At 34.7% G+C, this 25187-nt stretch overlaps 1 long non-coding RNA gene across 5 annotated transcripts in view; it reads right to left on the bottom strand.

The window, feature by feature from the left end:
- Positions 1-25187, bottom strand: part of LOC109456613 (uncharacterized) — a 311954-nt gene that overhangs the window by 132801 nt on the left and 153966 nt on the right. For all 5 annotated transcript variants that reach the window (XR_012498217.1, XR_012498220.1, XR_012498221.1 and 2 more), the window contains one exon: positions 21213-21277. This is a non-coding gene — a long non-coding RNA (uncharacterized LOC109456613). The remainder of the gene's footprint in view (positions 1-21212; positions 21278-25187) is intronic.

The following is a 25187-nucleotide window of genomic DNA, read 5'->3' as shown; positions in this document are numbered from 1 at the left end:
TTGCTATACCTGAAAATGAGATTCCAAGTGTCATTTTGTGGGTTGCTGAATTATAATTTAGGTTCAATTTGCCAGATATCTTTAGAGAAAGTTGGAAAGTTTATGGAACTACGTGGATCCCAAAATTGTAATAATGGCATTTAGAAAATGTGGATGACTCAGAGTCCTTTGAAATATCAAACCCACACCAAAGTTTTCTTGCAGGAATTAGCCAACCCTCTTCTCTGATTAATCATCCAAGAGAGTCCTTTGCAAGAGCAATCAGGCCTTCCCATGCCACGTTTCATTTGTTCCAGAATTAAATTAGAGGCCAGAAATCAATATAGCACAGAGGGCTAATTATTAAGTTGTACCTTGAATGAAAGTCTCACCCATAAAAGAGATGCACAATTTTGTCATTTATAAGGAGAGTAAACAGAAAAATGTGTGTGGAAATGGATTCTGAGTCTTCTATAACAGGAAGTGGAAAACAATTTTAAAGCAGAATAAATTCACTGATATGAGTGCATATAGTAAACATGTCAGATAAAAAATGTTACCTTGATTTTTTGAGATTGGTTCTAATTATCAAAGCAGTAAATGAAATACAGACTGAGTGCTGGCCTAAAATAAATGAGACTGAAAGTCCAGAAATCCTTTAATTTAAAATGACTACAACTGTCATCCAGTCCCATTTTCATTCAGCCCAGAATGACAAGTGGGTAAGGGACTTCAAGGAGTTTATTAGGGGTATCCTCATTACCAGGAAAGAAAGATGGCCACTAAAGGTTTGGATCTACGGTGATTTTTGGATATTGGTTAATTGCTTTCATGCAGGACCAGAGACCTGCATGAATCAGTAATAGAATATGTAGGGAGAAATAGGTGGATAAACATCACAAAATGCAGCTAGCCTATGAAAATGCTTGTTTCCACATGACTGTTTAATGTTTTTATTCCATAACTCGAAGAAAATCTCAATAATCAGGTGAAAAATATGATTTTTGTTTTTTATAGAAACCATATATCTTCAGCCATCTCAATGGTTAGCCAAGTGGCCCATGAAGATTACTATGGTGACAGGAATGGAGATAATGCAGTGTTTCAACAGCATAGATTTTCTCTCTCCTCAGTAACCTGTCTACTGCTACTGCTAGCTATATAATCTGCGGACTCTAAAGACAAACAATGAATGCTCCAAATGTTGCCATATCTCAAGGAGACTAGACAGTCATCCAGTCTCAGGTCAAGTATATCGGGCCCCTTCTATCAAGGAGGGCATGGTGATTTTCCCTTGTTCCTTATCTTAATTGGTCTTCCTCACCAACACAATTCTGCTGGCAATAACGATTATGGTCTTCTAAATCACTTAATGCACCAACCTGATATTCCACACAATAATGTTCCAAAGAAGGACTTCATTTATGTAGAAAATGAGCTTGTGTTCAAAAGATTCACTGGTCAGACCACGTTGCACTCTAACTTAGAAGCAAACACCATTATGGAACCGTAGCAGAGCCTCTAGAAAACTCAGCGACAGTATCAGCTCTCAGAAACCTCTGGTAAGTTAGCAGTGCTGCTCTCAGAAACAATATTTGCAAAAACTCACAGCTAATAGAGAATGATCTTTCTCTCGTAGCCAATGTATGTGATTGCCAAATCAGGGAAATGGGCGAGGCATCTCATTCTATTACATTTAATGAGCTGCTCAATTTTTGTTATTGTTGTTGTGTTTTCCATCTCTACTGTTTTGGACTTTGTATGAAGATTTTGGCACCCAAAGGAGACATAATTATACGAGGGTGTACAACAGTGGTTACATCAAAGGAGTTGTTCATATAGCTGTACACCCTTTTTGGGCTCCATATGATCGAAACAGAGCAAACAAAAATGGAGTCAGTTTGGGAAATTGACCCTGATTATCAAGGGATTAGAACAGTATTATTGCCAAGATGGAAATGGAGGTATATTTCTGGAATTCAATTAATCCTCAAATGCCTCTAATCACTTAGATAATCAATATTCCCTGATAGACATTAATGGAGAACAGCAGCACACACTGCATGCAGAACCAACAACTGCTGCAGGAGTGAAGATGTGACTTACTCCAAGGATTGAAGAATCAGTTTAGCATGCTGGATGAGGGCAGAGGTAATCTGGCAATGGAGGGAGGAAATGCAGACTAAATAGGTACCCGTTATGTCTCCCTTGCTTTTTTGTGCACATTTTTATATCGGATTAGGTTTTATTTTATTTTTTTATTTTTGTTATCTGTCCACCTGAGTTGTTTCTGTTTTAGTTTTTGTTTTCTTTAGAATCAAGTGTTCCAGTGTTGTTCAAATAAGAATTGAGTGGAAGGGTTATAGACTATCACAATAGGATTACGACTGAACCAGAGGAGAAATCATTTAACGGTGATAACAGCGACATATGAGACTTTTGGGTCCCTGTTTTCAATTATAGATGCTATAACTGTTTTGTAGTATACTTATTTATTTTTGCTGCTGTTGTTATCAGGAAGCTTAAATATGGAGAAAAGGGATGGGTATGGAAATTTAATAAAGGAGATGACTATTGTGAAATAATGTATTGGCACATTCATACTGATTTCATAGCCCTTCCAGAATTTCTTCCTATATGTCACTGAATGAAATTTTTATAAACAATATCTTCCATTGCCACCTACAGCTAGAATTTCAGATGTTATTAGTTCTCTTTCAGTTCTCTTCCAGGTATCTTTCAAAATTTAGTTCATATTAATACACATGGGAAAATGATGGGGAGAAAGGCATATTTTGATGGCAGGGATTATTATCCGGACTGAGGTTGCTGTGGTAGCTTAAGGTAGTTTTCTGATAGCCCAGCCTCCTGACTACGGCAAGGTGTTATGCAGTGACTCTGTTATGCAGTGTGGCCTGGTGAGTCTTTATTTGTGTAATTGTAAAGTTACAAATTTATTTGGACAATAAAGAGCTATCTGTCTGTGTAATTAATTATAGACTTCTCCCCTTTCAATTGCTTTCAAAATTCAACACAATAATTCCTTGTTAAAACTGAAGAAACCTAATATAACTATCACAGGTGTCAAAAGCCAGAAATAAAAAGTATTTATCATAGCCTAAAGTCAACTCTACTGAAATGAGAAGAAGCATTAGACCGGCTCTCATGGGAATATATATTCATGCCTTCTTTTGGAAAGCACATGAAGGATTGCAATTGCTCTAAGCTTTAGGGACACTTAGAAATAAAGCATGCTGTGAGACATTATAGGTAGTAATAAAATAAATTATGTTAAATTTAAATTCAGGAATTATTTCCAAATGGAAAGCAACAAGGTAATAATAAATTCTCGAGATCTATGGTGTCAAGACATTGTGGGTTTTCCTTAGTTATTTGCGCAGTTAAGAATAAAATAACTATATTTTTGAACTGTATTTAACACCAAAAAATATTTTTTCCCTTTATTATAAAGTACAAAAAGCCTTCTGTATTATTAGGTTGTGCAGTGTTTTCAAACAACAGGCTCATAATTGCTGTGTTTTAACGAGCCTCAGTTGGTTGCTGAGTGATTTCCTGAAGCGGGTTGCCAGTGGTGTCTCAGGTGGGTCCCAGCATGTACAGCAGTGCTGCCTGGGACATCACCCCCACCTCATCCTGCATACAATTTTGTGAAACTCCTACTTCCTTTCAAATCTCTACTCTTATATCCACCTCCTCTCCCTGAAGGAAATTCTGAGTCAGCGTATCATCTCTGAGCTCTGGAGTACCCCATTTGTATGTATTTTATACACTTACTATATCGTTCCATAATTGTTGGCTGGTTTGTTTTCACCATTAAATGAGCATGTCTAATGAATCGTTTTGAAAGCTCTTCACCTCTTTCTAGTACAGTCTCCAGCACAGAACTGGTAGATACTCAGTGGTAATAGAGTTAGTAAATTGAAGAATATTGATTGCATATATCTTTTCCACCAGAGACCCTGACTGAAGAATGCAATGGTAGTTTCTGTTAGTTGAGAACTACTGTTTGAGTTTGGCATTCAAATCATCTTTTCTATGCCTTGTGCCAACAACCAATTTGTTTGGGTTATAAAGCTCCTCCTTGTGGAATATGACATCATATTATAGTTTAAGTTGCTTTAATCAGTTCAACGTGTTCACAAGATAAACCTCAGTGACAGAAAAATTCGATTAGCGGAGGTAGAAGAAAGAAAGGCAAGGTCATAAATGGACTTGGTTAAAAAGCAAAGTGGTATTTTGGAAAGCGATCCAGCAATGGAAATTGAAACTTATGAGAGCAATCCAGTCACCTAATGTGAACAGCCAATTCAGATGTTGTTAGCATAGGTCCTGTCTCATAGTCCATCCAGGCTACTACCACAAAATTCTCACAGAGTATGTGTGGCCGGGGGGGGGGGGGGGGGGGCAAACAACAGAAATGTACTTATCACAGTCCTGGAGGTGAGGAGTCTGAGATCAGGGTGTGTGTGTGGTCAGCTGACAGCCCTCTTCTGGGCTACAGATTTCTCATTGTATCACCACATGGTGCAGAGGGACGCGGGGCTCTGTGGAGTCATTTATAAGAGCACTGATGCCATTCTTGAGGGCTCCACCTCATGACCTAAGCACCTCTGAAAGGTCACAGCCAATACCATCACACTGGGCATTAGTTTCAACATATGAATTGGGGGGATACACAAGCATTCATAGGAGGCATCCATCCTAGATCGATCTAAACCTTAAGTCGTGTTATAGTGATAGAAAAAAGAAAAAAAAAAAGGATTTCAGACAATACTTCAGATGAAAGGCAAGAACATTTCTCCAGGAGAGCTGTCCAAATATAGCAGGACCCAGTAAGAGATGGAAAGTGTGACAAGCACTAACTAGGTTTTCAGAAGAAATTGTGATCAAACAAGATGGAAAGACTTCCAATGACTGACCAGTTGATTTGTTGCTAGCCATTCTTTCTTGGAATAGAGTATTGAATAAACAGAATATAAGCAGATAATACATCTGTTACTCTCTTTTTATGACTAGTAAGACTTAATTGCAATTATCACCATATGGGTGTGATGAAGCTGTTAGTCTACACTCTGTCCTAGTTTGTAGCAATTGGTTTGGGAATAAAAGTGACTGATATTGCAAATGGACATGATCAGTATTTCAAGCACAGAGAGATGAAAGAAGGTTTTAAAAACAGGCAAAAAGAGACAACACACAATTGCTACTACCCACGATTTTGTCTGTGATCTGAAAATCTTCAACTTTGGTGTATAATATATGGCAGATAATTTTCAATTGGAAGTATTTAAGTAATTATTTGAAATTCATAGTTATTAGCAAATATGCTTCTCATATGAGTATAAGCAATTAACAGTACTAGTAGCCTGCAAAGTAATCCTCCTCAAATCCATTTCAACTTGAATCACATCTATGAAATTCAGATGAACTCACACAAATCAAAAATAACTGACAATTTGTGAGTGAGTGTGCCATATATTGGTCTCAAAGCTATGACTGTACATTCCAAAGCGATAGAAGTGATAGGAAATAAACTCTTGAGCCGAAGGAGAGTTATAAAACTAATAGTCTAAATAAAGTAATACATGCTAAGAAATTATGAGCACATTTTCTCATATCCCATAATTATTTTGGAGGACTGTGAATCTTTTCACTATTGTAAATAGTGTCCATATAACTTAAAATTTAAAACTATGGGTTTTTATCTTATTAAGGTCTTATTTGGGTATTCGATTTTGGTTTACTGAATTACCCAAAGAGGCATTCTTACCCCTTTGATCATGGATGTACTTTTCCTGAAGTAACAATTTTAATACTATATATGTAGATGTAGACCATTAGATAAAGAGTACAGCCTTTTAGCTATGACTTCACCTCTAAATAACTATTTATACCTAAAAAAAAAAATCACTTCACATCTGAAGAACAACTGACTACCTGCAAATTAATGGAGAGGAATGGAATTATATTTCAAGTACAGAGAGATTAGATAATGTTTTCAAAACAGGCAAAAAGAGACAAGGCTTACTATAGTGTCCTTTCATCCACTCGACATACAATATTCCACTATTTGGAGATGCAATATATTTGAAAATCCTTTTCTGACTTATATTAAAGGAATTAAATTGTTCCTTTTAAATCATTTCTCAAAGAATACTATATTAAATATATTTTCTTGTTTGTGTGCATTTTTTATAGATATAGGTATTGGTGGTAATCCTTTGAGTCCTTCTAATATACCATTTACCTAGAAATCATTTTACCACCCTTGTTACACATATAATATCCCTAAACAACAGCAAGTATTTTGAGATGCATAACTCAAGGTCATAAGAAATATCACATATTTGACCATCATTCAGTTATTAAATAAGTATTAATTAGGCACTAACTGCTCAAACTTCCATGATATACAGAGGAAGCAATGAGATCAAATATGGTAATATAAATTGTAAAAAAAAATGAGTAGTGCTTAAAATAAATGCTAATTGAGTTCAAGAAAAATAAAGGCTACTATGAATTGACATATTTCTTCTATTCAAATAATGGTTGAAATCTCAAATATGAGGAGAATCTAAAAGAAGTAAAATTGGTAAAGATAAAGCAAAGGTAGAGTGAATGAGGTAGCATTGTCAGTGTTGCTTGTTTGTTTTTACAATGCAACCTGGGTAACAATAAAAGAAGCTGAACCAAGGAACAAGAAGGCATTGAAACTTCATTACTATGTCTTATGGGGAGAAATTACTATGATTGTGGGGAGAAACTAAGATGTAGGTGGAGGTCAGACTATCCTCTCGTGTTGTGGTGAGTTTTGGTGGAATTTATTACAGAAAACAAAGCTATGTAGCTCTGTGCATTGAGGTGGAAGATTAAGCATAAGCCCTAGATGCACATGGGAATCTTCTATGCTCAAAAAAGTAGGTTAATAAAAGATTTTGAAAGATTTTTATATGTACAGGAGTCAACACTCAGATTCACAGATCATGCCTAACCCGAAAAACCAGTGTCAGTACATTGTGGGTTTTATTTTCATTTCTCTGATGACTACTGACACTGAGTGTCTTTTCATATTTCTGTTGGTCATTTGTATTTCCCCTTTGGAGAAATGTCTATTCAGGTCCTCTAACCATTTATTAATTGGATTGTTTGATTTTTTTGGTGTTGATTTCTATGAGTTTTTTAAATAAATTTTGGATTTTCACCCTTATCAGATGTATCAGACTGAGAAAGACAAATACCATATGATCTCACTTATATGTGGAATCTAAGGAACAAAATAGACAAACACACAAATCCAAGCATATATTTTCATAAACTGCAAGTAGCAATTTGAAAATAAAAAAATATCCTCAGGGATGTATAAACATTTATTCCATAAATAAACAAATAAATAATAATCAAGAAACAAAAATGAATGTAATGATAAAAGAATGAAAAACTGAAAGTTGTTAAAGATTTATGGACGATACTAAAGTTACGATGCTTTAGAATTGGTACAGTGAATACAGATATGACTACAAGTATAGCGACTGGTGTGTGCGTTACATGTGGGAACTGACACCTTTCATTGGCTCAGCTATCACAAGAATGATTCATTTTGACAATGGAATAAGAACCTTCTCAAACGGCGTTTTAGTTACAGATATATCAGGTAGACCACAGCCTCGCATCAATATGTTAAACGAAAATCATCTGTACTTGACAACTTACAAGCAAGGGACAGTGTAAATATATGAGTGCAAGTCTACTGCACTCCATTTTTTCCCTAAGATTATGAGGGATTTTGTAAATTATAATTCATAGGTATTATTAAATTATCAACCGCTTTATCCATTTATATTGTATAGAAGTGAAATAACAATTTTGCTGACAACCCCCATTACAGAAACTGATCAATTTTAATAAACTGATAAGTATGTTATAACTATAAATTTTATGTATTTTGAACATCACATTGTAAAATAGGTATAAAATATCAATTACAACTAGGCACCATTGAAATATTTAATATCTGAATTGACAACCTAAAAGAGCCAATATATTTTAATGAAATGCAGGCATAAATTGGTTGGTAGAAAGTTATATTAGAGATAGAAGTAATGTGTGCCAACCCATAGGCTCAGTGCTGTAATACAGAGGATGCCAAAAATATGTATAACATTTTAAGAAAGAAAAAAAAAACTGTATTAAAATCATAATACTGATAACAAAAGATGAATACAAGTCGAGTATACCTTTTCTTGGCAACCCCGATATATAGTCTTATTACAGTCTCACAATGAACCTTTGATGGATACCCTGTTTCCCCAAAAATAAGACCTAGCTGGACAATCAGCTCTAATGTGTCTTTTGGAGCTAAAATGAATATAAGACCCGGTATTATATTATATTACATTATATTATAATATAATATTATATAAGACCTGGTCTTACATTCTAGTAAAATAAGACACTCGATCTTATATTCATTTTTGCTCCAAAAGATGCATTAGAGCTGATTGTCTGGCTAGGTCTGATTTTCGGGGAAACACAGTATGATAGTGCCCATTTTACATATGAGTACACTGATGCTGAGATAATTGTTTAGTTTGCACAAAATCATACTCGTTTTTTCTAAAAGTAATTCTCATATATTTCGTCTCTGCTCAGTTACCCTCGGTCAGAGAAAAGGAAGGAAGCTCCTGCAGTGTCTGTCTCTCTGACACTTCTGTAGGCATATTTAACAAGAAATTCAGGTGCTAAGGCAGAGCAGCTTGGGCTGGCTGTGACCTGAAAATCGCATGCTTAGTAGCAGACTGGAATATCTATGAGAGAAAGCCCTCCAAAAGTTTGACTTTTCTGGGTAATAGTGATAAAAGAATGGAAGAATTTTCTCTCTTCGTTGGTTCCAGAAACAACAGCTTATATTCTCTGAAGTAGGGTGGATAAATTTTTATATTACTCTATTCTATACACATTAAATTTATTTTATATTAACAGTATTTGCTCATATCTTATAATATTGAAGGCAGAGAAATGCATATCAGTAAATACAAATTCCTTATGTTTGCTGGGGAAAATATACAAAAAGCAGCTTTTGTTGCTAAAGGTTTCCACATCTTTCTATATGTGCTATCACCTTGGCTTGGAGCACTCAGGGCAGTTTTGTAGCTCAGTGGAAGGTCTTCAGTGCCTCCCAGTTCAGCCTCAAGAGGTCCCGGCAAACTTGGGATGACTCAGCTTTATGATTACATCTGAGAAATCTGGTGAGAATAATTCTATTCGCAAGTATAAAATCTCTGTTTGAAAAATAGTTGCAATTGTATAGCCCTCTCTACTCCATTCTAAGACATAGCTCTAAATTCTTGAAAGAAGACACACACATACACACACATGGATTAATCAGATTAATCATTTGAGGTAGTGACGGTGCAAAGACTGTACAACAGGGTAAACAAAGAATTGACTTTGGAGTCTGAAATATCATGTTCTGAGTCCTCCTTGTGTTGCATAAAATATGTGAATTCTAGCATGTTAGTTTCCTTTTTAGAGCATGTTTACTCACATATAAAATGGTAAAAGTAATATGTCTAATTTGTTGGTTTCTCTGAAATTTAAACAAAATATGTAAAAATTTTGGCTCTAAAAAGGGTTCACAAAATAAGTTTAAATTCTTTCTTCCTTTCTTCATCAGTTTGAAATTACTAATTAAATATATTACAGGTTACCCTAAACAAAATATATGCCCCTTGAAGTCAGAAAACTTAAAAAAAAAATAAAAAAATCTTTAATTCCTCCTTGAACATAAACTAGATAAAAATAGATAAGTGACTAATTTAAAACTTTGGATCAGTATAAGGACTATAGATCTTGCTATTGATAACCATTTTTTTTTCATGGTAGTATTTATGCGCATCTTTTGCTAAACTATCTTAAGATAGAAAAATATCTTCAAATAAATTTATTGACGTCCATAACTGAAACACATGGTTGCTGACTTACATATGATTTTGTTTGTTAAATATTCATACATACTGTGTTGAATATATTATCAAACTGCAAATCTCCCCCTCTTTTCTGCCCCTCGCCCCCCCCACACACACTGCGGTTCAAGCCATTGTTTCTCAGTCTAGTTGTGTAGGACACAGCTCCCTGACCCATGCCGGTGTTATGAGCCTTGCACTCACAGCAGTTCACACCAGCAGCCAGCCACTCATGCTGGCTGCCAGCCGCTCTTGACAGCACATGGTAGCCCACGGCAGCACACAGCAGCCCACGGCAGCTCACACTGACCTCCGGTTGCTCAAGGCAGCCCAGCTCCAGGGAGAGCCATTGTTCACAATCTTAGCTGTAGAGGGCACAGCTCACTGGCCCTTGTGGGAATCCAACCAGTGACCTCAGTGTTAGGAGCAATGCCCTCCAAACACCTGAGCCAAGGGTCCAGCCCGCAAAATGTTTAGGGGACGTGAATAACAAGTTTTCTATTGTAATTATGTAAATTATAATTTAATTGTAACACATAGTGTTACATATAGTTGATAGTTAATTTTGTATACCAAAATTGTTTAAATTATCCCTGATAAGATGGTTTCTTCCTGGTGAAATGGGTTATTTGCCAATATTATGGTTAAACAGGGTTCAAGTTTAGTTGTGTGCAAAGCATCCCTTGAGGTGACAATGCATAATCTATGATGCTTCAGGCACCGTGTTGGCCCATAGAAGCTAGGTATTTAGCTCATGCCTGGTCAAAAAACAAACAAACAAACAAACAAAAACCAAAAAAACTAATAAAGGACCAGGTTCGTATTTATATAGAATAACAGAAATTCATTAAATAAAATATGACATAGAAATAACCATTAATATTGCATACCTTTCAATGTTACCTTTAAAGACATGTTACTTATGGAGCCTGGTATTATTTTTGGGGAAAAAAATTATAGTTTCTCTTTTAAAAATAGCACCCTAAGATTGAATTTCACTGTATAGGTATGAGGTATATTGACTATCTTCTTCTAATCCTACAAATTCAATTCATTTCAAATAATAGGTTCTACTGATGGAAACTTATTTTCTTATTTCATACATGTGAAGTGTAATAACACCTGCAACCAAGTTCTGGCATACATAAATCAATAATTTCAACTATAAATGTCATTTTCCCCACAGGTTTTACTACTTTTGGTTTAAGAATCATCATGGTTCAAAGTACAGGTTTATTCCTTAGAGAAGCACATTATTAGCAGCAAAATAATCACCCAGATATGTGTCATTGAACAACTGCCCTTTTAGGTTAGCTGTATGCTAAATAGAGATTTATACAATATCCCCATAAAGAAGTACTTAGCTACTAGGGGCATAACTAAAGTCATTAAAGAGAACTAACAATGAACTTAATTTAAGGCATCAAATGAGCAAAATACTTTACAAGTGGCTGGAATGTTAGTATTATGATAATGTTATGCTATGTTAAGAACAGTTAATCTTGCAGTTTCAAGGTGATGAAGCATGATACACACTTTTCCTGAGTGCTTGCTGTGAGGCTTTCAGTGGTTTCAATTCTCCTCTATCTCTTTATGATAAGGCATTACACAAAAATAAAGGTAGTGACAATTGCAAAATGGAGTAGGTAGTTATTTCACCATCTTAGTGAGCAAATTGTCCTGGTCATAGAGTCTCACTGAAATGTTAAAACATTCAATTAGACCATATGGAGACAATCTGATAATAAAGCAAGTTGAACGGTCAAACATTGCCCTAAAGCGGAACATTTCTATTTCAGTTCCCAGTGTGTCTAATCATATTACTGCATGTTTACCTGAGTCTTGCCAGGTGTTTGCCCATAATTCCCATAGTTATAAACCTAATCCTTTGGAAGAAACATGAGACTGGGCAGGAAAGCAATTAACTCCACTATTACTCTTACCTGCCTTCAGAATAACCCAATTTTGCCTAGGACTGAGAGAGTTTGTGGGACATGGGACTCTCCACACTAAACCAGGGCAAGTCTCAGATGAACGGATGAGCTAGTTACCCCCTTGTCCCTATCTTGTTTACTTGTGCTGACTGGGCCCAGACAGATACTGTAAGCCTGAGCGGTCCACCTTTCTGTTCTTCCTGTCATTAATAAAATAGAACCACAGATAGTAAACATGATAGTCACTGATGATATGATCTATTTTCTCCAGGGCCCAGTGACTTTAGTACTTGGTCTTTTACTGTTTTGTATATCAAGATATTTCTACACTGCTTCCTTACCCCATCAGATACCTATCCCCACTTGGGTGATAAATTCATCAATGCCTCCAAAGTAAAGTTTTTGTGTTTTTAAGTAAGTTACAGCTTGAATAAGAAAAAAATAAATAAAAATGTGGGAATGTGGGGACAGTGTGGAGAGTCCTCTAAATCAGAGGCTATACACTCAGGCAATAGATAGAGCATTGTTTGGCTAAGAAAACCCACTGCTTTTACACCTGAGTATCTTCACAGATTAAAATAATAAAGAACCTGTAGGACATATTCCTGTGATGACATAGTCCCGTTTCACAACTTATTTGCATTGGCTGAAAACACATGTAATGATAACCCTCAGAACACAAGCTCTGGAGCTAAACCGGATGAAATTAAAATTTTAGCTATGCCTCTTATCTGCTATATGACCCTGAACTAGCCCATAAGTTCTCTGTGACTTAGTTTGGTCATCAGTAAAATAGAGATAATAAAAAGTGCATGCTTCATAAGTTTGGATGATGGTTAAGTGACGTACAGCTGAGCCTTGATCAACACCAGTTTGAACTGTGCAGGTCTACTTACATGAAGAAATTTTTCAATAAATACTGTTGAATGGCCTCCCTGTTTAATTAATTTAACACATGTAGTTTTACAATTGCTAATCCTTACTGCTGTGAGGAACAAATATACCAGTTTGAATCTAATGTTTGTAATTTATAATTCTATGAATGTCCCTATAACAACTGCTTTAGATGCATATCACAATGTTTATATGTTGAATTTAATTTTTATTCTGTTCAATATATTTATTAATTTTCCTTGAGGCTTAATTTTTGACTCACTTTTTTTTTAAGTATGTTTAGTTTTCAAATATTTGGAGCATTTCTAGATATATTTTTGTTACTGATTTCCAGTTTAATTCCTTTATAGTCTTGAGTGTACCTTTAAATAATATTGCACTGCTTCATGTTCCTCCTGCAAAGAGCTGATGTCCACCTTCCTCAGATCCATGCCATGAAAAACACTTTCTCAGAAGTTCTTCAATATTTTACATAACCTCCTAATGAGGTTAATGAAGTAAAAACCTAGAAGAGATTGTGGACACTCTTCACATTTCCAACCCCCATATGCTTCACCTGTTCTTCCATTGCACATTGGTTATCCTCACCGATTTACCACTCACCCTAGTGGCATCCTGAATGTTTCTTACTAATAGCCCAAGTGAGCCAGTGCTTGTTGTGTTTTTCTGACTGTCTGTATTTATTTTATTCATCAGTTGGTTAGCCTGTGATCACAACTAACTACTGAGTCAAAAAAAATAAAATAACATAAACAACAACAAAATGAAGAAACAAACAAAGCATGGGCATTTTCTGTTTGGCTGAATTTTTTGGTTGGTTGGTTGGTTTCAGTTTAGGATTGAAACCCTTTTCAATTTACTAGATCCTAAACAGAAGCTGGAAGTCTGGAAGTTTATTCATTTACTTTAATAATAAATTCCCCTCCTATTTACTTCAGAATCCCCTTAAGTATCTTTCAAATAAGAATACTAATTACCGTGTTATCCTAAAAATAAGACCTAGCTGCAAAATTAGCTCTAATGAGTCTTTTGGAGCACAAATTAATATAAGGCCCGGTCTTATTTTACTATAATATAAGACCATGTATATTATAATATAATATAATATAATATAATATGATATAATATTACATAATATAATATAATATAATACCAGCTCTTATATTAATGTTTGCTCCAAAAGATGCATTAGAGCTGATTATCTGGCTAGGTCTTATTTTGGGGGAAGCAGGGTAATATAGTCTTTAAAAAAAATACATGCTTCTTAAATGTAGAAAACAAAATTAATTTTGGCACGAGAAATTATATAATACCAGGTTGAAAATGTATAATAATCAGATAAAGTTATGTGATAATATAATGAGTAAAGAAACTGTAAATTTTTAGATATATGAAAAAAGAGTAACTATGTCACATGAATTTGGCTTAAATGTGAATTAATACATACTTACGGTATAAAGCCAGGCTACAATTAGTTATTTGGCTAATAAGAAAGGGATAAGATTAAATCAAAGAAATTGATAGGTGAAAACAAAAAAGCAGATGTTGGCACATATTAATGATTAATCAATTCAACTGTTATAAGATATTTAAGAAAATATTAGGGGAAAAAATATATATATACATACACACACGTGTGTGTTTGTGTGTGTGTGTGTGTGTGTGTATCCATGAAATGATGGATATTAGGGGTAAGAAGCTGTAGTAGTTATTACATGGATTAGTTAATGATTATAAGAATCGATCTTTGGCTTTATATGAAGATTTCAAGGTAGCTATGTTACTCCAAGTGAATAAGTTCAACCAAACCTTTTTCTGTCTTAGAATAATTGTGCCTCTGCAATCTTGACGCTGTCACAAAGTGGGAATAAATATGTACTACTATAAGTTGTGGCTTATAAGAGTACTGATTATTATGAGTTGAAGTCTATTAATAATACAGGATTTTTCATATCAAGAATATTAAGCAGATGATATGTTCAAATTCAAAATATACTTCATCGTGAAGAAAATCAAGACCAAGGATGATTCGGATCTAGGCATATGACAGTTCCGTGCAGCAGAATAGCCTGCTGCGGAATGTCTGAGTCCAAGGCCCGAGGAGACATTTCAGGAAGACGAGCAGTACACAGCCAAGGAAAGCGTGAGTGAGCTATACTCTGCTGCCTCAAGCCGTTGGTTAAGTTACAGTAGTAGAGGCAAAGGGAGAGAAAGGTGTAGATACACTGACGAAATTTTGAAAGGCAGCACCTTAATAAGAATCTAGACAGGTCTTACCATAAATACTAAAGAAGTAGAAGCTTGTCCACAAAGACGCTGCTAGTGATTTGGGGGTATACTTTTGCAGCATGAATTATACTAAGGTTGAGTTATAGCAGAGTAGATACAACCCAATCAAAATAGTAGTAATGACTCCATAGTTGGAGTCTATTGTTAGGACATAAAGGATTACTGATACAGACTGAATTGCATTCCCTTGAAAATTCATGTATGAATGACTTAATCTCCAATGTGGCTATATGTGGAGATGGGACTATTGGGTGGTAATTATATTAGCTGAGGTAGAGCCCTCATGATGGGATTAGTGGCTTTATCAGAAAATGAGAGGAGATTGAGCTCCCTCTTCTCTCTCTCTCTCTCTCTCTCTCTCTCTCTCTCTCTCTCTCTCTCCCCCCCACACACACACCCGCCCCTCCTATGTGAGGACATAGAGAGAAGGTGCCAGTACATAAGCCAGAAATAGGGTTCTAAGAATTGGCCAGCACCATGACCTTGTTATTTCCCAGCTTTCATACTGTGAGAAATAAGTATCTGCTGTTTAAGCCACCCAGGTTATGGTATTTTGTTACAGCATCCTGATCAGACTAACACAGTAATAAATATAGTTTAGGAACTCTAGTAACCTAATGCTATTTAAACTTTAGATTCAAAATCAATAACCACAGTCAGTAACTGAGGAAATATCCACATGTCTAACTGAATCCAAACAAGATGGCAATGGAGATAATTTTTTTCTTTCTATACTTCGTTTTAAAAGAAGAGGATGGGGAAGAACTTAATTGTTAACTACTCTTCCAAGGCACAGGCAATTACCAGTCTGCTTTTCTCTCCCCCAGTATTTTTTCATTCTCTGTATTTTCTTATCACTTCAAGGTAGTGATTTCAGAAGGAAATTTGAGTTCCTGGATTTCTTCCTTTCCTGCTCCCTGCCAATTCACTTCATAAGCTATGGAAAAGTCTTTTGATTCTTTTTTGGAATCATGATGAAATGTGCCTAGCTCATTTTCTGTTCTCAGTTTTTTTGTTGTTTTGTTTTTTGTTTTGTTTTGTTTTAATCTCAACGTTTGCTGAGCATTTTTTGTTGTTGTAGGACTCTGTACAAACATGATATGTGATAGGTTGCAACTCAAATAAAGAGGTTATTCTTGCCCTCTTCCTTCTGGGATTCTATTGCATCCATGAAGCTTCCATTACTGTGAAGTATTTACTTTTATCACATAAGTGATAACGAGGACAGAAATTTTTAAGCATTGGAAAAAAAATGATAAATTATCTTTCAAACAGCTGGCATTAAACTATGATACAATAAAACACTATACATATACTGAAAATTTCACATTTTAAAAACCTTACATTTTCTGGTATACAGCTTATTCAGTTTTTAGTTTTTCACTTAATAAGGGTTTCCGGACCGAATGAATAATGGTCATCAGTGATCATCCTGTGCAAAAGCTTCCACTTGCAGGAAAATGTTCATTATTTTAGTGATTTTAAATATAGAAACATTAGAATAAAGATGAATTTTTATTTATCCGTTAAATACTCTTACTACTTTGCTTATATTATGCTTCATTTTTAACATTTTTTCTAAATGTTTTGCTGTCTCTGTGTACAAAGTTAAAAGAGATTATGTTTGACATGCCATTCAGGAAACCTTATTCTTCTTTGATTTTGCTTCTATTTTTACTACCTGGCTGACACCTACTTGGTTCAGGGAGGAAGAGCCATCTCATTTTTCTATTTCCTTGATTCCTCCAAGCTGCCGTTTTGTTTACTGTGCTTTTGTGGATGCTCTTATACCATGTTTATGGCACGGAAATTGAGCTGGACTCAGGCCAGATTGACATAGAGCACTGCCATTAAAATGAGCTTTTATGACTAGAGGAACTGGTGGCCCTTGTGTAGTGTATTTTCTTTCCATTAGGCATGAAGATTGCCTTATGGATGACTCCATTGAAACTCCTTTACTAATTGAATGCGATGCCTGACAAGAGAGTCTTGTGTATCCGTAAACTAGAACAGTCTACCTTGAAAAGGCTGATATTTTATTTATGTTGCACTCTCTTAGCTCCTCTAGAGAGTCTGTTTCTCAGTTCAGTTTTTCAGTTATCCCATTGATTTTGGCAGGACCAAGATACTCAGCCTAAAAATACATTGTGTGCATGACTTAATTTTTTTAAGATCTTCGCACCAATCAAGAGTTGAGAATTCTTATGTATTGGACACAAAATCAGGTAATGTTGCCAAAGCATTCTGTGGTGCAGTAATAGTCAAAGTCTGTGCATATAGAGTCACCCAGGGGGCTTATTAAAACATGCCCCACCTTCAGAGACTGTGATTCGACAGTTTTGGTAATGGTGAGGAATATATGTTTTAACATGAATTCTCAGGGGACTTTCATGCAGGTTGCTGGCCAGTGTTTTATGAAAAGCAAACACACTGGAGTAAGTTTGATGATATCGGACTAGTGAAACCCAGCTTTAGTTTTAGCTGGAGAATTTTCTAATATTGTAGCGTCACTGTGAGTATTAAAAGCCTGGCATAACTGTTCAATAAATGTTATTTTCTTTCCATTAGATAGTATTTTGTTTAATCCAAGAAACATATTAATACTTTATATATCGCTTAAAGTAGAGCTCCTTCTAGTTAAATAAATGTGTGGAGTCTTTTAGCTGAAAGGCTCCTCCAATATATTTTATGTAATATTGACTTTTTGAAGAAAAGAGGTTTTACTTAAATTATATATGTCCGTTCCTCAACACAGCATATACTGTACTTATATTGATACTCCCATCCTCTCAATTTGTGCTAATTCTTTGAATCTTTACTTTTAAATATTTCATCCTACAGATTTTATTTACACTGGATTTCATTTTAATGTTTTTGTCATCTTTGAAGTAGTATATAAAATTATTCCCCAAATTTAGAACACACACAGAACAGGTACAACTCTATCTTTTGATTGAAATGTATTTGACTTGCTATGAAGGGCAACCTAACCTACTTTTTAACAGCTTGATTTATGAAGACATAAGAGTAACATGATAATTCCTACCAGTAAGCAGGAATTATATGGTCACAATAATAGGGAAATATAATAAGATGAGAGTGGATTGTAAAATGCTTAGTCTTCTGAAAAATTCTCACCAATCTGAAGCTTTTATAACCTCCCAATTGTATTGTAATTAATGCTGTTATAGAGAATTATCAACTTAAGTACATTCCAGCAATCAAAGTTGAAATTATTTGCAGAGGAAACTGTACAATTCTATCCTGAAAAAAATATTTATGCCTCTCCCCATCCCCCCAAAATATAAAATAACCTTGAAGGTTAAAATAAGAAAAGTTTCAGAACACGATTGCACATTTTCTAATGAAATGACAAAGTTGTTTCCATTCTAGACAGTATTTTTGACAAAGTTCCATATCTGAGGTTAATGACAATGTCTTAAGGGCACAAGTCTTGAAGGAGAGTAGAATTGGTTCAGGAAATTGAAGAAAAAAGAAGAATTAAAAATGTATATGGATAAGATAACACAGTACAGGGCAATAAATAAGAATAAAAGTGAAAACAGGTAATCAGGTTATGAGTTACTCTAAAACTCAAATAAGCAGCATATCATCATCAAAATGAGTTGTAAAAATGTGTAAATGCATGCCACTAATTTTTTCCAGGTTATGTCCAAATAACTATTGCAATAATAATGATAAAAAAGAAGTGCTCAAAGCTTCTCCAGACTGAACAACAAAAGTCAGTTTGCTCTTACATGAAAACATTAGTATTTACTGGTTCCCTATGTAGTCACTGTTGGAATTTAGCACAAGTTTATGAAGGATGAAAGTGATTTGTATACCCCAAATAAATAAATGAGCAACACTACTGGGAGGAAGGACTTCTCACTTCTCATTTCTTTTATTAATGAATAATTCTCCACACCCCATCTAAAAAGGGAAATTTTTGTGTTTAGCTCTTTAGCTGGCTGACAAGTTGACATCATCATAATGTTCTTATAATTAATCATAATCAAAATCACAATGAAGCATGGACTGTACTCAAAAGAGAAAAATTCTTGTAAATTAGAAATTAGTAGAATGCTTTGTCATTGTTACTTCTAGAGTTTTCTGGTATACTGCCACTTATCAAACAAATCATTTAAGGTTTATCTATATTCCCCAAGTAGAGTTAGGCTCTTCTAGGGATCAAAGATACACTTGAGTTAACAATATAGTTTAAAAATTAAAAAAATAAGTGTGCTCACTTATATCATTTAATGAATATTTACAACGTAGCTTATGAAAAAGGTGATCTAACAAAGGCTTGGAGTAAGAGTCTTGAGAAAATAAGAGACTATGCAGTGGGCAGGAATCATTCTTAAAAGTGAAGCATGTTGATTTTGGTGTTGAACGAATAGGTATGAATATATGCAAAGAAGATAGGCCTGGTACAATTATGATAGTGGTTCTGAAAGTAAGCAAATTTTCTAAAGTGGTGGTTGTGTATTTAGCAGTGATTACATGAAAGGTGTGGAAATAAGGAAGGGAGGAAAGAAGGAAGGAAGAGAAAACAAAGAAGGATTTGAGTAGAATTATTGAGTAAATAGCATATTATTTGAATATTATTTGTCACTTGTGGGAATAATTGAAAGGATTGGAGACTAAAGAAAAATGGGGGACTCATTGAAGAGATATCCAAATATGCAAAATAATCTATCCTAGAGACAATAATGGTTACAACCCATCCATTATCTCACCTTTGTGCATTCACCTATTATTCAACAGCCTATCTTTGCAGCTGTCTTAGTCTTATCCTGACACCAATGATACAGCAGGAATCTACATTTGCATTTTTGCTGATCAACTTTTCACTGTTATTTATTCCTCTGACATTCTTGCTCTCTGGCTTGCACAGTATACGTTCCATAATCAATCACTCTTTCTGAGAAACCACATCTTCCCTTATCTTTGGACCTCCTCCCTCCACCGTCCTCTCACTGTGTAATGTAACTGGGGAAAAAAAAAAAATACTGATTTAATCTAAAGTTTCCCCTACTTTGAAACTGTATCAATGCAGCAAAATGTAGCTAGAGAAAAACATACTACCTCAATAATTGGTATCACTTAAAAATAAAAACAACAAACATCCAGTGAGTCCAAAACACCACCAAGCAACCATGTGTACTTCGGTAATCCCTTTCTCTTTAACATCCCTTTCACAATTCCATTATCCTTAACCCCCAATAATTCCTCCTGGTCGCCATTCTTTTCTGATAATCAATATTGTTTTTGAATTTTCTAGGACAATTGATATAATCAGAAGGGATTTTCCAAAATCTGACAATCTATTCATGTACGAGTATTTTGCCTTCCTGACTCATACTTAAACTTATGCGTGCTAGATCTCACACTTTCTTTTTATCACGGGCCTCATTCCAGTAAGATTCTATTGGTCTTTTGCCTGTGTTTTCTTTCTGTCATTTTTTTTCACACTCTACTATATAATTCTATTCAGCATTAAGAAAAAAGTTAATTCTCCTCTCTTAATTAAAAGTTTCTTTTCCCACAGTATCTCAAGTAGCTATACTCATGCATCACTTATTTGCTTTCCATTGCAGCAACATTTCTCAAAAATATATATATATATAATTGCTGTCTCCTATTCCTACTATTAGAGCCAAGTTTCAACAAAATCACATAATATATTACTATTAAGTTTCCATTGAAAACATGTCACACTACATGTATGTTTAAAGATATATACAAAAGAATCACCCCGTTCAGGATAGAACTTACCTGTGTTGTGGAAAAGGGAGATTGCATCTGGAAACACAATGGAACTTCAGGTGTACTGGTCGTATTTGGTTAGTATGCAAATGTTAATTACGTATAATCTTGTATTATTTTAATTTAAAAATAAGTCTGGATAGCAGGGAAGTAAATGTGGAAACAACTATAGAAGAGGGATTTTCCTTCATGTGCTCCAAATTAGCCAAGTCTTATTTTCTCGTTCCCTTGCCTCAAGCACAGACCACCAACCCCATTTTTTAACAAATAAGTAGCTAAAGCATCTCCTTCTAATTTGTAATTGCCTAAGAATGCTGAAAAGATGAAGACAGTCATCCACGGGTGACGTGGACAGACTTACCCACCAAGCCTGAGAGCTATTCCATGAAGCTGACAGTGATATCCTCCAGCATGGAGCAGATTCACCTGCAGGGTTAAAGAGTGGTGACTGGTCAATGAAGTCTTATCCTAAGCACATGATTTCTAAGCCAATACAAAAGTTTCCATTATGTTTCTCACAACTGGCCAGAGTCCGAACTTCAACAGATTCAACCAGCTTTACTCACAGCCATCGAGTAGTAATGGAATGGGTAGGGAACAGTGTCTGATTTACTGAAATTAAACTTTCCCTCAGCCTATTGGAGAGGTCCTCAGGATTTAATTTATTTCAGTACTTAATACAATATATTTGTGTGTTTTTTTCCCTCCACATCCAAATTTATAGACTAAAATTCAAAAAGTAGCAACATTTTCATTTAACCAAAATAACAACAAAAAAACATAACTTGTGATTTCTGAGGTATTAGCATCTATGTTCCATGACTTCCTACTGTATAACTTCCAAAAGAAATCATTTTATAGTAAGTGTGCATATTATTGTAGGTATCTATACGTCAGCTGAGGAATTTTTTGATGAGTGTTTTCATATTATACATCGAAGACTAGAAGGTAAAGGCATTTTTGAAATATTTGTAATATGTCTATACCAAACAAACTACTGGCATATTTATAGGCAGCAACTGATTTTATTATTTTCAAAGCCTTAATTTATGGAATGAGTTTAGACTGAATTTCTCCTGCCTCCCCTCCTCATCTTTATTTCTGCTTTATATTTCAAGGATATCATCATGCTTTGCAAAATTCTAAATTCATGAGTTATTGTTCTAAATAACCTCTTCGCTTTAAAATAACATTTTTTAAAACACCAAAATAAAAATGTACCTTTTGTAGAATTTATCTGATTATATTAAAAAAGGACAGAAATTAATTCTTTATCTTCTAGGGTATAAAAATATGACCCAACCTTAAGAAAACCTTTTATTAACTCCCATCAATTTAGTAGTTCTGTTTTTAATTATGAGTAAGAATGCAATCCTGAGGAACTTTGTGTTAAAAAATCTGCATGAGAGAGTATATAATGCATGTGTAATTACACATACAAATTAGAGTTCTGAATAATAGTATCATTACTTTGAGAAACTACTGAGAAAATAAATGGAACCCGTTTTCTACTTATCAACTGCTGAGTGTCCTAGGCATTTGTCAAGACACACTCACTAATTTTACAGTTAAATTGAACAATCTTTTCAAATTGCCATGAAATTTATAAATCCATAGAAGTAATTCTTCTCTATTTAATCAAACTAAAAGAGCCCAAGACTCCTTGGTGCATAGTATGAGATACCATGATTTTAATTAATAATTATGGAAAAGTATGTCCCATCTTAATAGGAATACTTTATTAAAATATTTATGAATAAAAACATACATAACGATCATACACACAAGCACACAAATATGAAACGATCTATAAGGTTTGGTGTTTTTGTTTTGTTTTTTTGCCAGTGACTTTCATTTATGATATTGGTAAGAGCCTTTTTACAATTCTAGCTGAACTTTATACACTTTTTCTAATCAGTATGTCTCTAAATTCTAGCGGTTGGTTTCTTTACGTTTTTTTCCCCCTGCTTTCATCATTAGCGGATTGTTAAATTTGAGGCTTATCAGACAGAAAGTGGATCCATGTAATATATTGCTTAAACTCCACCATTTTGCAATTGAAAAGAGCTGCAAAATGCTAACTTGTCAAATTCATATTCTTGTGTAAAAAATAGAAATAGCCGTAGCCAGGCACAGGCAAGGCAATTTTTAAAACTGAATATTCTTATTAATGATTAAAACTAAGATCTGCAGAATAATTATTCACAACACGTCTTACATATGCTCATGGTGGAAATATAATTTATCATTCCATTAGGGCTATTTTGAGAGTGCAACAGGATATTACACCAAGACCACTGCTGTGAATTACAGCACTGTCACGGGAAATCCAGTATGTCTAGACAATCCACAGATTTCAGTGTTTTATCCATATCTGCCTTCTGCCTTTAATATTTAGTCACTAACACTGGTCTTTTTCCAGATTTTTTCCCCAAAATTGATCTACTGTACTAGTTTTATAAAATTAGTAGAATTTCATATATCTATATCTATATCTATATCTATATATATATTTGCAATTGTTTCTTTGTTTGACTGTTCTTTATGGACATGACATTTTTAAATGAGCAATGCTGTTTCTAGAGGTGCTGAGGAAACTGGTGAACTCAGGTACAATTCTATTTAATAAAGGATATTTCCAATTCTATTTTTCCTTATTAAAATACACAAACATTTCAGTCCAAATATTGTCTAATGTAGTTTTTTTTCTGTTTCTCACGACTTTTCGTCTACAAATATTACACAGGACAAAACTCACCAAATGTTTTGTTTCTCTATGTTGTTTCCCAAACTTCATAGATATCTATATATCTATATATCTATATATCTATATCTATATCTATCTATCTATATATATACACACACACAATTATAGGCTATCCCATTTTCACTTTCTTTCAGAAAAATATCTTTCAGATATTCTAAACCACAATTTTGGAATTTCAAAGTTAAAGCTAATATATAAGCTATTCTCTGATTTATTTAGTTACTAAATTGAGTAAAGTTTAGTTTGTACCTTGCTTTTGTTAGGGTAAGTATTAATGTTCATTGGTTTACAAGCTTTATTTTAAATAACTTTGACAATATGAAGTTCTTGGGACTTTATATATTAAATAATTTGATAAAATATTTCTGAGGCCTGATTTTAACAACATATAACAAAGCTTAGAAAACTCATTGACAAAAAAAAAGTGTAATGACATTGTAGACAACAGGTTGATTTACCAAATAATTCTTCAAGTGCTCAAATATTTCTAAAATCAAAATGATTCAAGATAGCAAATAGAGATATTGTAGAGTATTTTTTTTTTAAATGAAGATTAGTATTTTTAAAATGTTAGTTTGGCATTTCAACTGTAGACACAAAAATAAGTGAGAATTTGGCAAGGACACCTTACGAGTATATTTTAATTACAGTACTAGTGTCACTTTTTTTACTTGCAGTAGTGCATGATGTATACAGCACAACCAATTCTAAGTGCATTTATGCATTACAATTTTCTTAATGTGTTAGGAGTATTGCATTTGTCACAATAGTGCACTCCACAAAAATTGATGCAATATTTGAAGCATCTGATAACACAGAAATAATTTGATTGGGAAGTGTCCCTCTTCTAGTCAACACATCATCAGATATCAATATAGGTTTTACACATTCAAAACAAACATTGGGAAGCAATACTGAGCAAATTAATTTAGGAGAGCAATCCTTTCATGTAAACCACAAAGTCATCTCTCTGGTTTCACCTCCAAATGACAGAATCAGAAATCAGGAGTCTATCTAATTCATATGTGCATCTCAAGTTCAGCGTTGTGAGTCCCCAAATTGCACTTCTATGAAAATATTGCTGAGAAGCAACTTTTACTCCTTAATATTTTTCATCACGTAACTCCTGCACCATAACATCAGATATGTTCCTTACATCCTGTCGTGCAGGGAGGCTTGCGGGGTCTCTGCTCCCGCTCCCCACATAAGAACGCAGGATACGGTGAGGCCGAAAAGGAACACCCACGGAGCCATAGACAGGGGAGTCATACCAGTATATTCTCGCTGGCAGCTGGGTTGGAGACACAGGAAACAGGAGCCACACAATTCTCAACCCTCACTGTACCACTTGCAGGCTCAACCACCATCTTCTTGCTAGCCACCATTTTTTTGCTAGCTTAGCCACGGCAGTTATATTAGTGGCCAATGGCTCACTGGTTACAGCTGATGGCCAACCAGCCACAGCTGATGGCCATCCAATCACAGTTGATGGCCATTTACTACCTGAGCCAGCAGCTTTCTTTGTGAGGCCGAGAGCCTGGAAACTGCTTTTTGGGGTTCTGTCCTCAC

This window comes from Rhinolophus sinicus, linkage group LG07 (genome assembly GCF_036562045.2).
Source record: "Rhinolophus sinicus isolate RSC01 linkage group LG07, ASM3656204v1, whole genome shotgun sequence".
NCBI classification, from domain to species: domain Eukaryota; kingdom Metazoa; phylum Chordata; class Mammalia; order Chiroptera; family Rhinolophidae; genus Rhinolophus; species Rhinolophus sinicus.
The sequence above is the reverse complement of the archived record's forward strand: the minus strand, read 5'-3'. Positions and strand labels throughout refer to the sequence as shown.